This window comes from Triturus cristatus, chromosome 7 (genome assembly GCF_964204655.1).
Source record: "Triturus cristatus chromosome 7, aTriCri1.1, whole genome shotgun sequence".
Lineage (NCBI taxonomy): Eukaryota > Metazoa > Chordata > Amphibia > Caudata > Salamandridae > Triturus > Triturus cristatus.
Genome location: NC_140590.1, coordinates 1,634,655,202 through 1,634,668,308, shown reverse-complemented (window position 1 = coordinate 1,634,668,308; position 13,107 = coordinate 1,634,655,202). Strand labels below are relative to the sequence as shown.

The 13,107-nt window shown below is 44.2% G+C and overlaps 1 long non-coding RNA gene across 1 annotated transcript in view; it reads left to right on the top strand.

The window, feature by feature from the left end:
• Nucleotides 1-13,107, top strand: part of LOC146812593 (uncharacterized) — a 260,278-nt gene that overhangs the window by 156,889 nt on the left and 90,282 nt on the right. The window contains exon 2 of the long non-coding RNA XR_014965962.1: nt 11,485-11,546. This is a non-coding gene — a long non-coding RNA (uncharacterized LOC146812593). The remainder of the gene's footprint in view (nt 1-11,484; nt 11,547-13,107) is intronic.

The following is a 13,107-nucleotide window of genomic DNA, read 5'->3' as shown; positions in this document are numbered from 1 at the left end:
CAGCTACCCGCTCCAGCATACTGAATCTCCCGCCCAAATCCATTGCCCTCATGAATGATGATTGGAGGATGGTAAAATACTACAAGAAAAAAATTCGAACTTTCCTAGTCCTGCCAAAAGAAGTGGAGCATGAATCAGATGACTACTATAGCTATCATCCTTTCAGAGCCGAGAGAGACTGGCCATTAACTGAAAATAAGATGGAACAGGTAATGATTGATGCCATGCATTGGACGCAGTCGCAGAATTAATGATTTTGTGCACTGCCACTAATCAACTTTCTACAGAACACCCTAAACTTAACTCAAGGTGAATTCAATTTTCCCCTTCCTGCAAATAAGAAATTTGTACTTCTCCTGCAGCTTAGTGATACATTGCTTTTAATTCAATACAGGAAGGGGACTCACTCTATCTGCGCAATGAGTATGATTGACACAACAGCACCGTCCATCATGATGATGGCAAAATAGACGGCCCGTTAACTTAAGATGAGAAGGAACAGGTAAGGACAATTAATGGCATGCATTGGACACCTGACTCTGAGCGATTGGTCTTTGTGTTTTCGTTGTTTGTTTGTTGTGCACAAAGTGAAGTCAAAGTGTACTAGTAATCTATCTTTCTGTACACACTAAAGACTGACTCAAGTCAATAATATTTCTACTCTTGTTGTGTAATAACAATTTTACTTCTACTGCAGGCCGATATTCACAGTCAGTAAAAGTATCGGAGATGACGATGAAGTCAGGAGGACGTTTCATGAGTGGCATAAACTTAAAAGGCTAAAGGTAAACACGTCAACAACAATCACAGCAGACCCAAAATGTCTGTAGATGTGGAATAGAGTGTAGCGGTGGGATGACTGCGGTGCATTGATTTACTAACTTAAACTGTAAAATGCTATGTTTGGAATGGATAATGTGCTTTGCCTTTGTCCAACTCTTTAAAAAAAAAAAAGAAAAGTACTCTAAAGTCTGAACGTAGGATGTGCTACTGCTAAGCACTGTGGGCCTGCTCTCTCCTGTTATTGTTGAAGCTCAATGCTGGAAACAGACTAGAGTAGAGATGATGCATACATGCCACCTCGGAAAGTGTTCTTGTTGCACTACACCATAACTTGTGCGTTTATCAATATCCCCTTTGGTTTTCCATCTTCAATTACAGGCCGGGCCTTGCCCTATACTTTGGAAAACATTACAATGCACACTTACCTTACCAATAAATCGACATGTTTTTTTCCAGCCGGGCAGTGGCGAGTGGCGAGGCGACACACCCAAGATTGATGGACGAGAGGAGGACCAAGAGGAATGCCGAGATGCAAATCCAGTCCACATTTTTTACCAGGATAACACAGTAACAGTATCCACTTTCATCTTCTTTTAAGTAATTTGATTGATATTTTGTACACAATCTTTACAACAGTGTGTTCTTGGAGTTGTTATTATCATCATTAGGTTTACAAGAACTAGAAGTGTATGTAATCCGGGTCTCATCATCATGCATGCATTTCCTTTTTCTTCCTTAACATATGGATATGGTAGTCTTCAATGATTGTCGTTTGTTTGTCCATGCATACTGTTTTTCTATGTCAAACCTTTCCCAAAAACCCCCTTCCCATCCATTCAACAAACCCTAACCCTCTTCCCCCGGGCTGTGTGACTTATTGTTGAGGTGTGACTAAATTAAATGTACACCAATACTTAATCACACACTTGCTGGGGCGGATGTGGCGAAAGCAACAGTACTTCAATTTCAAGGCAGAGCGATGATCTTCTTCTGCTTGCCCACCCATGAGTAGGATATTTTAGAGGTTATTTTATTTAACAAAGGAACATCTACCTCAGCATTAATTGCCGGCATTGATTGGATTTGTTTGTTGTCATTCCTCATATACAGCACTAACTGTTAGGCTGTAGGCCTAGTCAAGTGACTCGACACAACTGTAGTTTGTAACTCTGTCTAGTAGGCTATCCCAACCACCATTATGTTTTGTTGTAAAATATTTTAGCATATTATTGTTGCTCGGTAAGTTCTGTACTGTACTTCATTCTACTACTCCTCTAACAGTCTCTCAAAGGCGATTGACTGTCTCCTTTTCTTTTTTTGCAAATGCTGCCGCCCTGCCAGTGTCTACTACTACTACTATACTACCACCACCACCCCAATCGTGGCATGTTAGAAAAAGGAACCATGCAGCCATTGCTGTGCCAAAGTTAAACATAAACATCAAGCACAAGTAAGAGAGAAGTTTGGGGGAGGCAGAATTAATAATGGACATGTTGTCAATGATTTGTGTTTCACACACCAGTCCAGATAAAGAATGCATAGACTAGAGGACAGACAAAAAAGTACTAGAAGGACAAGTCAATCAGTGAGGTGTGTCGCATCTATCTGTTTGTGTCTTACACAGTCAGCCAATTATTTAAATCAAACACAGGCTATGGGCGGCCCTGCACCAGCAAGGAATGATGTAAAACAGTTACCCCACCTACAAAACATTAACAACATTGAATGTAACATAGAAAAATATATTTAATTTAGCCTAACAAAAATAAACTAAACCCACAAAAGCTGACCCACCCCTCTCCCTAACCCCAACCAATGTCCATAGGAAAGTCTAGGAGAAAAAATCCGTAAAGCAAAAACCCAACGCCCAAACCAGTTCCCACCCACCCAAACAAGAATTAAAAAAGGGGCAGAACTTGATGACAGGGACTAAGGTGTGGGGCAGGACTCAAGGTGGACACGCATCTGCTCCTCTAAACAGGCGATGCGGCGTATGAGGGTGCGGCAGTTGCAGCCACAGTGGGTGGGGGGCACGAGAGATGGCACTACGGTGGTGGTGGGCAGCCGCCAGACAGTGGCGCCGTACCGCTGGAGGGTGGTGGCTGGGGCCTGGGGCACTGGAGGAGGCTTCAATTGCTGCCGCAGTCTCTTCCTCCTCCTCTGCTAGGACCACCAGCCGCCGGTATTCCCGCTGGATTGCCTCCAGCTTCCGGCGCCGTGCCTTGGCGGCCAACTCCTTCCGGTTGAGTTTAGGAGTAGCTGTGTATCAAAAAGAAAAAACAAGACAATTGTAAAATATACTCTTAGAAAAACAGTAAGACAAGTTAATTATTTACACACATAGTGGCATGGTAGAGTAGCACTATAAAGCACAGTAGTACATAACATTTTAAATCTCGCCCGTCCTTCTTCCTTCCACCCGTCTTTCCCTTTTTAGTTGAACAGTGCACCAGATGCTCTTCTCCATAAAACTTTCAAAGCGGAGTTGAAATCAGATAGATGAGGCCATTGGTTACTCAATACTCCCGCTCCTATGCCAATTAAAGGGATTATAGTCTTCTAGTTCACTCTTCAAACGTTCCCAACAACTCATACTTATGACTTCGGATGGCGGCGGACTTTGTCTGCCCGCCATCCTCACGCTAAAAAGAGTCGGGGTCCCGTGGGGACAATTAATTAGGATGATGCGCCCGGCACAGTGGCAGGCGTATCCTGTTTTTTTTACATTCTGGTTGGCGGTGCCGAAAGCAATGCTAAAAATACATGTTGCGCTGCTTTTCCAAGCACAACATGACGGGCCCCGCACGGAGCCTGTCACGTTTTGCTTTGAAAGGCAGGGGGGTACCATAGCATAGGTAGGTAGTACCCTCCATGGGGGCCCCCAAGCATACTCTGCAATGTCTGCATGCCTTTCCGTGGCGGACGGCAATGCCGCCACGCAAAGGCATTCCAAAATGCAGATTATATGGCTGGTGGTGTGTTCAGAGAGACACCACCGCCATATTGAACCCTTTTCCGCCTGGTCAACATGTGGGGATCTGACTGTTTTCTACAGGGATGACGGGAGGTTTGCCCCTGCGGTGTCGGCGGGGCCCTAAGTCTCAACAGTACAGTATACATATACATACAGTACACCCTTGCAGTGAGTGTACTGTCAAGTTCAACAATAGTTAAGGATTATGAATCTAACTTACCACCGCCCGCCACTGGTGCTGCCACTCCCCCTACCGCTCCGTTGGTATCTGCTGCAGCTGCCGCATCGTCTCCTTCCGCGTCGCCTTCGCTGGCCCCGGCAATGGTGGTCGGTAATGCGCCTAGAAAACATTACACATTTATTAGGCGTCATATACACCTCCCCCCTATTGATCATTAGCAAGGTTGAAAAATGAGTTAATACTAACATACATCACTAGTACAAATCAGGTAGTAGTAGAGTAGACACTAATAGTTATATATGGTCATTCTAGCCTTTGCTTAGTTAGCCCGAGCCATGAAACCATTTTACCTTTGTCTCTTTTATTTTTGCACACATGTCGTTACCTTGCAGCTTTTTGTATAAGACACCTTTGAGCCCACATGACCTGCCTCACACTGCTACTGTCTACGCGCTGCGTACAAGCGGTCAACAAAAACATTAACAAGCCACTTTTTTATGAAGTACTGGTGTACTGTTAGTCCATATTGCTTATCCATAAATGCTACACTTTTTGGCACGGCTGAGAAATGCTTGCAAGTTGCAATATACTAACACGCACCATTTCATTTTTCACATTACAGACGGAAGATTCCCATCTACGAACCAGAGCTTTGCAGAGCTTCTGAATGATGCAACAACTACCAGTACTAGGTTCTTCTAAGGTGAGGGGTCCCTTCACTCAAATCTTCATTTATAAATTTATATAAACTAAATTCCTAGGGGATGGTGGTGCTGTCTTCCACCACTATTCAGTTATCATGATTTAATTCCCAACTGTACGTAAGTGTAACAATGTTTATTGTTTTAATGTTATTGATTTTCCGGTTGGTGCTGCATTTTATAATAGAACAATGTACAGAGCTTCTCAATTCAAAATAAACATTTTGAACGTACATAGACTTGGTGGTATTTGGTGTGGAGTAACTTACACGAGTGAGCAAATTAAAGTAAGGGTGTGCATGTGCATTGCTTCCACGACTGAGAGGTTGGGTGTGTTATGTTCTGGGTTGTGTACTTGTTGGGTATCTTGGGGGGAGGGTTCGGAGACCTAATAGTTATGACAAGACAGTACTATAGTCGAGCAGGGGATTGTGGTGGGTTCTGAATTTCTGATTGAGGTGTGTGAGGAAGGTCCAACCTACCATCACCAACATCCTATTTTCTTGTGCAAAGGTCTGTGTATGTGCAAGTTCCCTACAACAGTAGTAGTATGTCCTATAGGCTATCCTATCAAAATAGCAATAAATCTGGTTGGGCTTTTGTTGCTGTGAATTTTCAAAGCCTCAAGATTAACAAAGACTCAAGATCAATAAGACTAGAAGTAGTACAAGAGGACGACCCAAAGGATTGGACTCAATGGCTAGAGCTACTGGTGAATATGAGTTTTATATTACAACCTTTCACATAAAGAGTGGCACTGGCCAACTGAGCAAGCTTAGCTACTACAGTACAGACAGACTGATAGTAGTAGTAGTACTGAGAGTCATCATAGCAGAGGCAGGGATAAGATTTTTGAAACCGTACAGATCGAAGGATAATTGTTGGTAAAAACATAGCATTTGGAAACAAACAATAGTTCGTGAAAAATATGGTGCAGTAAAAGTTATGGAATAAGAAATATTATTAAAAACAAGAAGACTTACTGGGGCCAGCAGAGGAGCCCTCATTGGTGTCCTCCTGGTGGTGCTGTTCGGACTGTTGTCCCGCGGACTCCCCACTCCCTGTCTGTCTGCCCCTGGGTGCTGATGAACAGGAAAGATATAAGAAAGAGACAAACATTGATGGATGGTGTCAAACAAATACAATATTTTTCAACAACGGTCAAAAAACACTTATGTAAACAACAATTGCAATAACTAACTTGACCGATCTCGTCTGGTCAACAAGTAGTATCGGGGGATTCGCGGATCGACTACTTAAGTTACTATTTATCAACAGTAATCCAGTCTTCCATTCTGATTCCAGAATACTAAGTTACAAGCAACTAAGCCTAAGTACGACGTACCACCCAACCTAGCCCACCTATTCCAGGCATGCCAATTGTACATTAAGTATGCATTTCCACTTCTTTTATTCCTCAACAATGCATATGGTCAAATGGAGGACACATGACTGCATTTTTTGTATACACCAAATTTTGGGTTGATTGATTGATGCTGATGTTCTGCTAGTGCTAATGCTAAGCCAATTACCACCACTCATTAAACAAACTAGAAAAGGTTCTAATAAAGACTGCCGTACTAGCAGCACGTCACGTAACTGAGGGGGCATCACGCATACCACTAACAAATTAGAAACTCATACAAAGTACCTAAACCTAAGTATCAATCCGCCCCTATCTCTTAGTGACAGGACAAAGTAAGGAGTGGACTACAGTCACTGTAGCATTATGTAACTTAATTTCTCTAAAATAAACTCGTACAGAATGAATCACGCTAAGCGAGTGCAAACGCAAAGTTGCAAACAAGTAAGATTAGTAGTAGCGCAGAAGAGCACCTGTGTCATAATCACAGAAGACTTTTAACCGTAATTAACCTGGAATGTAAGCAGCAACATTCTAGCTGGTTGGAAGAAAAAAAAGATATTCGCAATATTTAACACAGAGCAGAAGAACAGACACAAAGTAGTAATAATTAAATAGTTACTCACCAAGCCCCGGGACCTCCACTCCTAGCAGGTCCAGCAGGTCCTGCTCACGGTCCAGGATGTCGGACCACCGGTGCGTCAGCTGCGCCTGGGTGTGCCGGACCCCAGAGAAGCGCGACACTGCCCGGCACACCTTCCCCCACCGCTGCCGACGCTCCCGGAGGCCGTACCCGGACCCAGGCCTGCCACCTGCTGCCAGGGTTGAGGGGAGGTGGCGCTGCACAAAGAAAATCAGTGCAGCCAACCACATCTCCCCAAATAAGGCCCGTGCCTGCACCCCTTCTGGGCGCCGCCTTCCGCAAGGAAGGCGGTCGAGGCTCTGGCTGCGACGGCGACCAGCCCTACCCTTAGACATGGTTCTGGGGTAAGAAAAGGTAATAAAATTAAAGAAGTAAAGGAAATAAATAATAGCAGGCAATAGAAAGAGAAAAAGTAGCTAAAAAACTAAAATATAAAAGCAGGAAAATAGTTTGAGAAATAATAAATAAGAATGATTAAAAATCAGGCCCCAGAACCATGCAATAGAGTGAAAAACAAGATGGCCGCGCCCATTGCGACCACGTGCGCAAGTTCGCGCGATATTTTCTCCCTGAGCAAGCAAAAAGCAATGCGATCAAGTAAAAGCAATCGCGAACAGGAAATATCTACCGCGAACGGGCGCGAACATGCATTGCGCGACCCGGAACAGGAAGTAAGCATCGCGAGAGGGCGGGACAAGTGAAAACAAGATGGCCGCGCCCGTGAGCAACCGCATGCGTAAGTTGGCGACCCGTGATAACGCAAAAATTACCGCGAACAGGCGGGAAAAAAACTTCCGTGTCTTTGCGATATTTCCTGCGTGCTTGCGGAGATTTTTTGCATTTTCGCGATAATTTGCGAAAGTTAATTTCGCAAATTCCGCCCACCCCTAATTCTCACACCAAGATTTATTTTAACAAAATTGGGCCCTATATCTCAATTTAAAGCCAAGTTTTGCCAGTTTATTAGGTCGTAATAAATAGAGAGTGGAGGAAGTGGTAATTCCCTATTGGAGGATTATCGTTCAGAATTACCTTCATAATGTATGCCAAAAGCACAGTGCTAGCAGTGGAAAATTCTCCAGTAGTAATCTTCCACTTCCAACGAGGATGATACATTAGCAACAACTCTAAATTAGTTCCCCATTTGCCAATGCCCTCATCTTTTGGTGGAATGTCTGTGAACAAATATTTGGACCTGTGAAGGCACCCACAGAATGAAGATTGCATTGTTAGTGGTCATGTATGTAGTTTCATGTAGTTGTGTAAGCCATGGAATTACTGACAGGTAGCAACATGGATCAGCTGAAGGATTGCCTCTCTACCTGCCGATTCTAAAAGTCAGAATCCTATTTGATGGTAAACCATGTGAACCATGGCGTTTGCCATGGTAGGAAATGATAGCACACAAACGTATGTCCAAGGACAGCTCACTGCAATGAAACAAAGCAATTTTATCCCTCAACTCTCTGGCACCACAACATCCCTTGGACCCCATTTCAAAAGTGGGCTCAACTTTATTGCGAGTCAAGGCATACCTCTTCCAACCTGATAACATGGTGGAGATTCAAGCAGTGGTTTGAACCCAAATGGCAGAGGTAATCACCATCTGCACCTCATATAATTTCCTGGTATCTATGAAGAGTGTGTTCAGTACAGGGGCACGGCCCGATCTCAGGGTTGAGAAACTGTGACAGGATCATCTACATTCTATAAAACATATAGTGCCTCCCATATCAGCAATCACATTCCTCTTGCTGACTGAAATCATACAAGCTTATGGTTTCTCTTCAACATCGTATGCTGATGACACCCAGATCATCATCTCCCTCGCCAATCAAATTGATAAGACATCTAATCGTCTTATCAACTGCTTCCAGGAAGTGGTAGATTGGATGGCAGCAAGCAGTTTGAAATGGATGGGAATAAAACAGAAGTGATGGTTGTGGAAAACAATCCATGGAGCTGCTAGACCTAAATTGGCCTGACTTTCTTGGCAATCAACCTACACCTGAATCGACGGTCAAGAGTCTTGGGGTATGGCTTGCTAACAAGCTGTCCATGGCACATCAAGAAAAAACCTGGCATTGAATTGGTTTGACCTGCTAAGGACCTTGCGAAAGAAACTGGGATGGCTACCAAAATTCTAGAGAATTATTGTGGTGCAAGAATTAGTCTTATCCCGACTAGACTATGGTAACTCCCGGTACTTGGGGAGCCCCAAGTCGGTCAGATAAAGACTGCACATTATTCAAAATGCTGCAGCTCGTATATTGCTGAAAAGGCCTAGATGTCATTCTGTAACTGCAGCGCTGGCCAATCTACACTGGTTACCAGTGACTAAAAGAGTCCATTTCGAGGTACTCTGCATGCCTCATCGAGTGCTGTACCAAAGGGGTCCCAGACTGATTCAGGAATTTCTCACCCATTACAACCTTACTAGTTCTCTTCTTTCCACCAGCCAACAACTGTTCAAAGCTCACATGATTAGGAAATCCCGGAGTGGGGGGCCCTACTTTGTGTTCCTGTTCCCCAAGCTGTGGAACGCTCTCCCTGAGTATATGAGGAAAACTGAGTAAGAATCAAAATTCAGAAAGTTGTTAAAATCAGACCTTTTCTAACCTCCTGGAAATAGCATCCCTACCTTTAGCTGTTTAGGCTTGGAGGCCCTTGTCGGTAGCCATGCGCTCTATTAAGCCTGACGAATCGTATACTCCATGTTGTACATGATAATATTCACCACAAAAATATTGTAGTATAGAACCTTTGCGGAAAAACTGAGGACAAATATATCGATTTTTCACATCTATATTGTAAAATACAAGAATATCTGCAGCAAAAATGTGTGACCCAAAATATTTTCATAACCTCAGTATGTATATATTTTTAAAAGGTATTGAATTTTATTGTAACTTTAAAAACGTCAAAATGATGTTTTAAAATCCATCCTGTTCTGATTTTTACGGTTGTAGATATGTTCTTTAGCGCTCATAATCGCACACTAGCTCTAGGCGCTACACGTGTTAAAGGGAGAGTGTGATCAAAACTGAAGAAACCAGCAGTTACAGGTTTAGAAACGAATCTCGAATTCACTTTTTCTCTTGCTGAAACCTCAGGCATAACATAGATGTGAGGGGAAATACAAACAAACTAAACAAAAGCCTTGATTGTTTGTGAGAGCGTTCTGCACACACAATAGGAGCTGCGTGTGTGTAATCAAAAAGAATTGTTGCTTATTGTCATGAGATATTGATGCAAAGTGCCTTTTGAAAGATTACCAGCTCTGTTCCCATTTGAGATGTATAAAATGCAAGGGGCGTAATGGTGTATGAGAGCCTGTATTCATTTCCATTAACTACCAATTTTACTCACAGTAAAGGAGCTTGCAGAGGCTCACACAATGGCGCATCTTAGAGTGGCGGCGCGTGCCGTCCTCACAAAGCAGTCAGTCTGCGTCATCATTGTTCTACCTGTGGGTACAAGTATATAATACAGCACATTAAGGGCTGCGTGTATCATGGTTTTGAGCTCACAGCACAATGTGCAAAGCATCTGCGGTACAAATGACCCGGAGTCTCCTCTCCGTTGAATGACAAGTTACGTCAGCACGGATCTCAGAGTGATGGAGAGAAACCGGGCTCATTAATAAGAAAGCTCTTATACATACAGGGGCAGATTTACAAGTCCCTTGTGTCACTTTTGCGCCGCCGTTGCTTCACTTTTGTGACGCAGCGGAGGCGTAAAAGTTGCGGCCCATTTACAACGTGACGCATCTAGGGAGATGTGCCACGTTGTAAAGCCCTGCGTCACATTATACCTGCGTCAGGTATAATGTATGCAGGGTGGGCATTCCAACGCAAAAAAGCCTCGCAGAAGTGACGCAGTGAAATCTACAAGATTTCACTGCGCCACTTCTAGGACGCCACTGCATCAAATTCTTACGCCTGCTTGAAGCAGCCATAAGGAGTGACGCAGCACAATGAGGATAGGCCTGCCCCAGCATTGCTGGAGTTGCGTCGTGCTTGCGACACAACTCCAGCAATGCATGACTTTTGCATCAACAGATGCGTCAGTCAATCCTTGCGCCATGGTGCGCCATATTGTAAATACGGCGCATCCATAGTGGCGCAAGGGTTTCTAAGGGTGGCACAGGGAAAGTGACGCATCTTTACAGAGGCGTCACTTTTTTGTAATTCTGCCCCACAGTGCCTCATTTATGAGGTTTTGGCGCAGGGCAGCGCATCAAAGGAATCTTGCTGCGCTCCCTGCGTCAAAACAAAAGGAAAGGAATGCGCCGTATCTGTGTGATGCGGCACGTTTAAGTCCTTTAACCCTGCGCTGGTGCACAATGGGCTGCTATGCACCAAAACAGGCACCCTTGCACCATGGTGCGAGGGTGCCTGTGTTGCGGGACTAATTGATTTTGTGCAGGAAGGGACACTTTCCTGCACAAAATCAATCAATCCAGGCGATTTCTTCTTTCTATGTGTGCTGCAGAATGCAATGGCTTTACGTGGTCTTGTAAGTATGCCGTGGCACACTAAGTGACAGGAACATCAAAAAAGTGACGCTCCGGCAGCGCAAACGTTCCGCAAGGGGCCCCATAAATGAGACCCACAATGCTAATACACTACAGATATTATAGGTATCCTAATTATCTTCAATATTATAGGTTTAGTCTAATGTTGAGATGTATACATTGAATTTACTTAACTGCATAGGCGTGTGACCTTTTTATTTTCCTCTTTCTTTAGAGAGCTCCGTTAATCTTCACAGTATGCGAATTACAGTCTTAATATGTTCATTTTATGGTTGTGTGGTAAGTCTTTTCTTTATTTCCAGGTGCCCAGAGGAGTTGCCCGGATGGAACCACAATGCCATTGAGAGAACCGCTACAGCGGCCGGTGAGTACTATATTCTGGTTTTAGTCTCAAGGTATCTCTTGCTGACCTTGTGTGTACTTTCTGCCTCCACAATACCTTACTTGCAAAGCTGTCCAAGGTGAGATTCTGCATCTTAGGCTGCCGGGAACTCATGGGGATGTTAGCCGAAAAGATGCCCTTCCTTGTGAAACTCACCCTTTCCCATTAAGTCTGAAAATTTAAAAGTGCATAGAAAGAAAAATGTAACCTGGCCGAGGACATCTTACTCTGCGTGAAATGTGCCCCCACCAAAAAGTGGGTAAATCCATGTTGTTAGAAACCTAGCTACTATGTTGAGTGCCCTTTTCTTAGAACCTCCCACTCCTGCTTGTCCCTCCTACCCGAAGTTAACTCCAAACTCCTGCAGGTTTGTTTCTGTGCCTATTTTATACTATCTCTTCTGACCAGTAATCATCCACCTGGGTCGGCTGCCACTCTCCTGAGCCGTGGTGGTGCTGTAGAATGGTGCCAGACATCAGATCTCTTGTGGCGTCCTCTCTGACACGTAACTCAGCGGGTCCCCTTCTGACCTCACTCTGGTCTCATGGCTATCGCTTCCTTCCTGGTGCAACAAAGGAATACTTTAATTAATCTCAGACTCTGCAATCCCAATAGACAGTTTTCCTCCCTCCAGGGTACCTCAGTTTGGACCCAGCCATATGCAAATCAGTCTTGTCTCTGCTCCAATGGGAACAGTTCCGCTTGAACTGCCAGGCCAGGTCCTTTCTGAACTGGAATACAAGCAATTTAGGACTGGTGTTGCACTGATAAGGGCTCATTAGCTACGTATAGCTCTGTTCCAGGGCACAGTGACCATGGGAGCCATGTCTGGCATACTCGTGGCACCTAGGGCGTCAATTGCAACAACAACAAGGTGATGCATGGAATGCTTGAATTAATCTCAGCCACTGGCAAGCACTCTGGGTTGCAACCCAATCAATTGTTTTTCATCTACCATGCCACATCAAATTGAACCTAGGTAGCAGGGTGTCCAAAATAACAATGGATTGGGTTGTGGTTGTGAGTAATTACCAGCATCTGAGTTTAATTCAAGCATTACATTTTTGTATACTTTAGCGTGTCCCCCAAAATGGAACTGGTATGCCGGATGTGGGTCCCGTGTACACCATGTAACTGGTACCAAGCTATACCTGGCTGATGAACCCTAACTGGGTCAAAACTGCTCTTTGGTTGCTTGTGTTCTGTTTCAGGTAGGACCTGGCTTGGCAGTTCAGGCTGCACTGTTCCCATTGGAACAGGGTCAGGACTGATTTTAATATAGTTGGGTCCAACCTGAGGTGGCATGGTGTGCAGAATACGATAGACTGGGATGCGGCCTGAATAATTACCAGTGGCTGAGATGAATTCAAGCATTCCAGCTATCACTTTTTTGTACACTTTAGTGTGTCGCCCTAAATATTACAGGTTGGTCAAGTTGTGGGTCCCTTGCACACTGTGTCTCTGTAACCAAGCAAACCTAGCTGATGAGCCCTAACTAGGTCAAAACCAATCCTAGGTTGCTTTGTTTCGGTTCAGGGGGTCT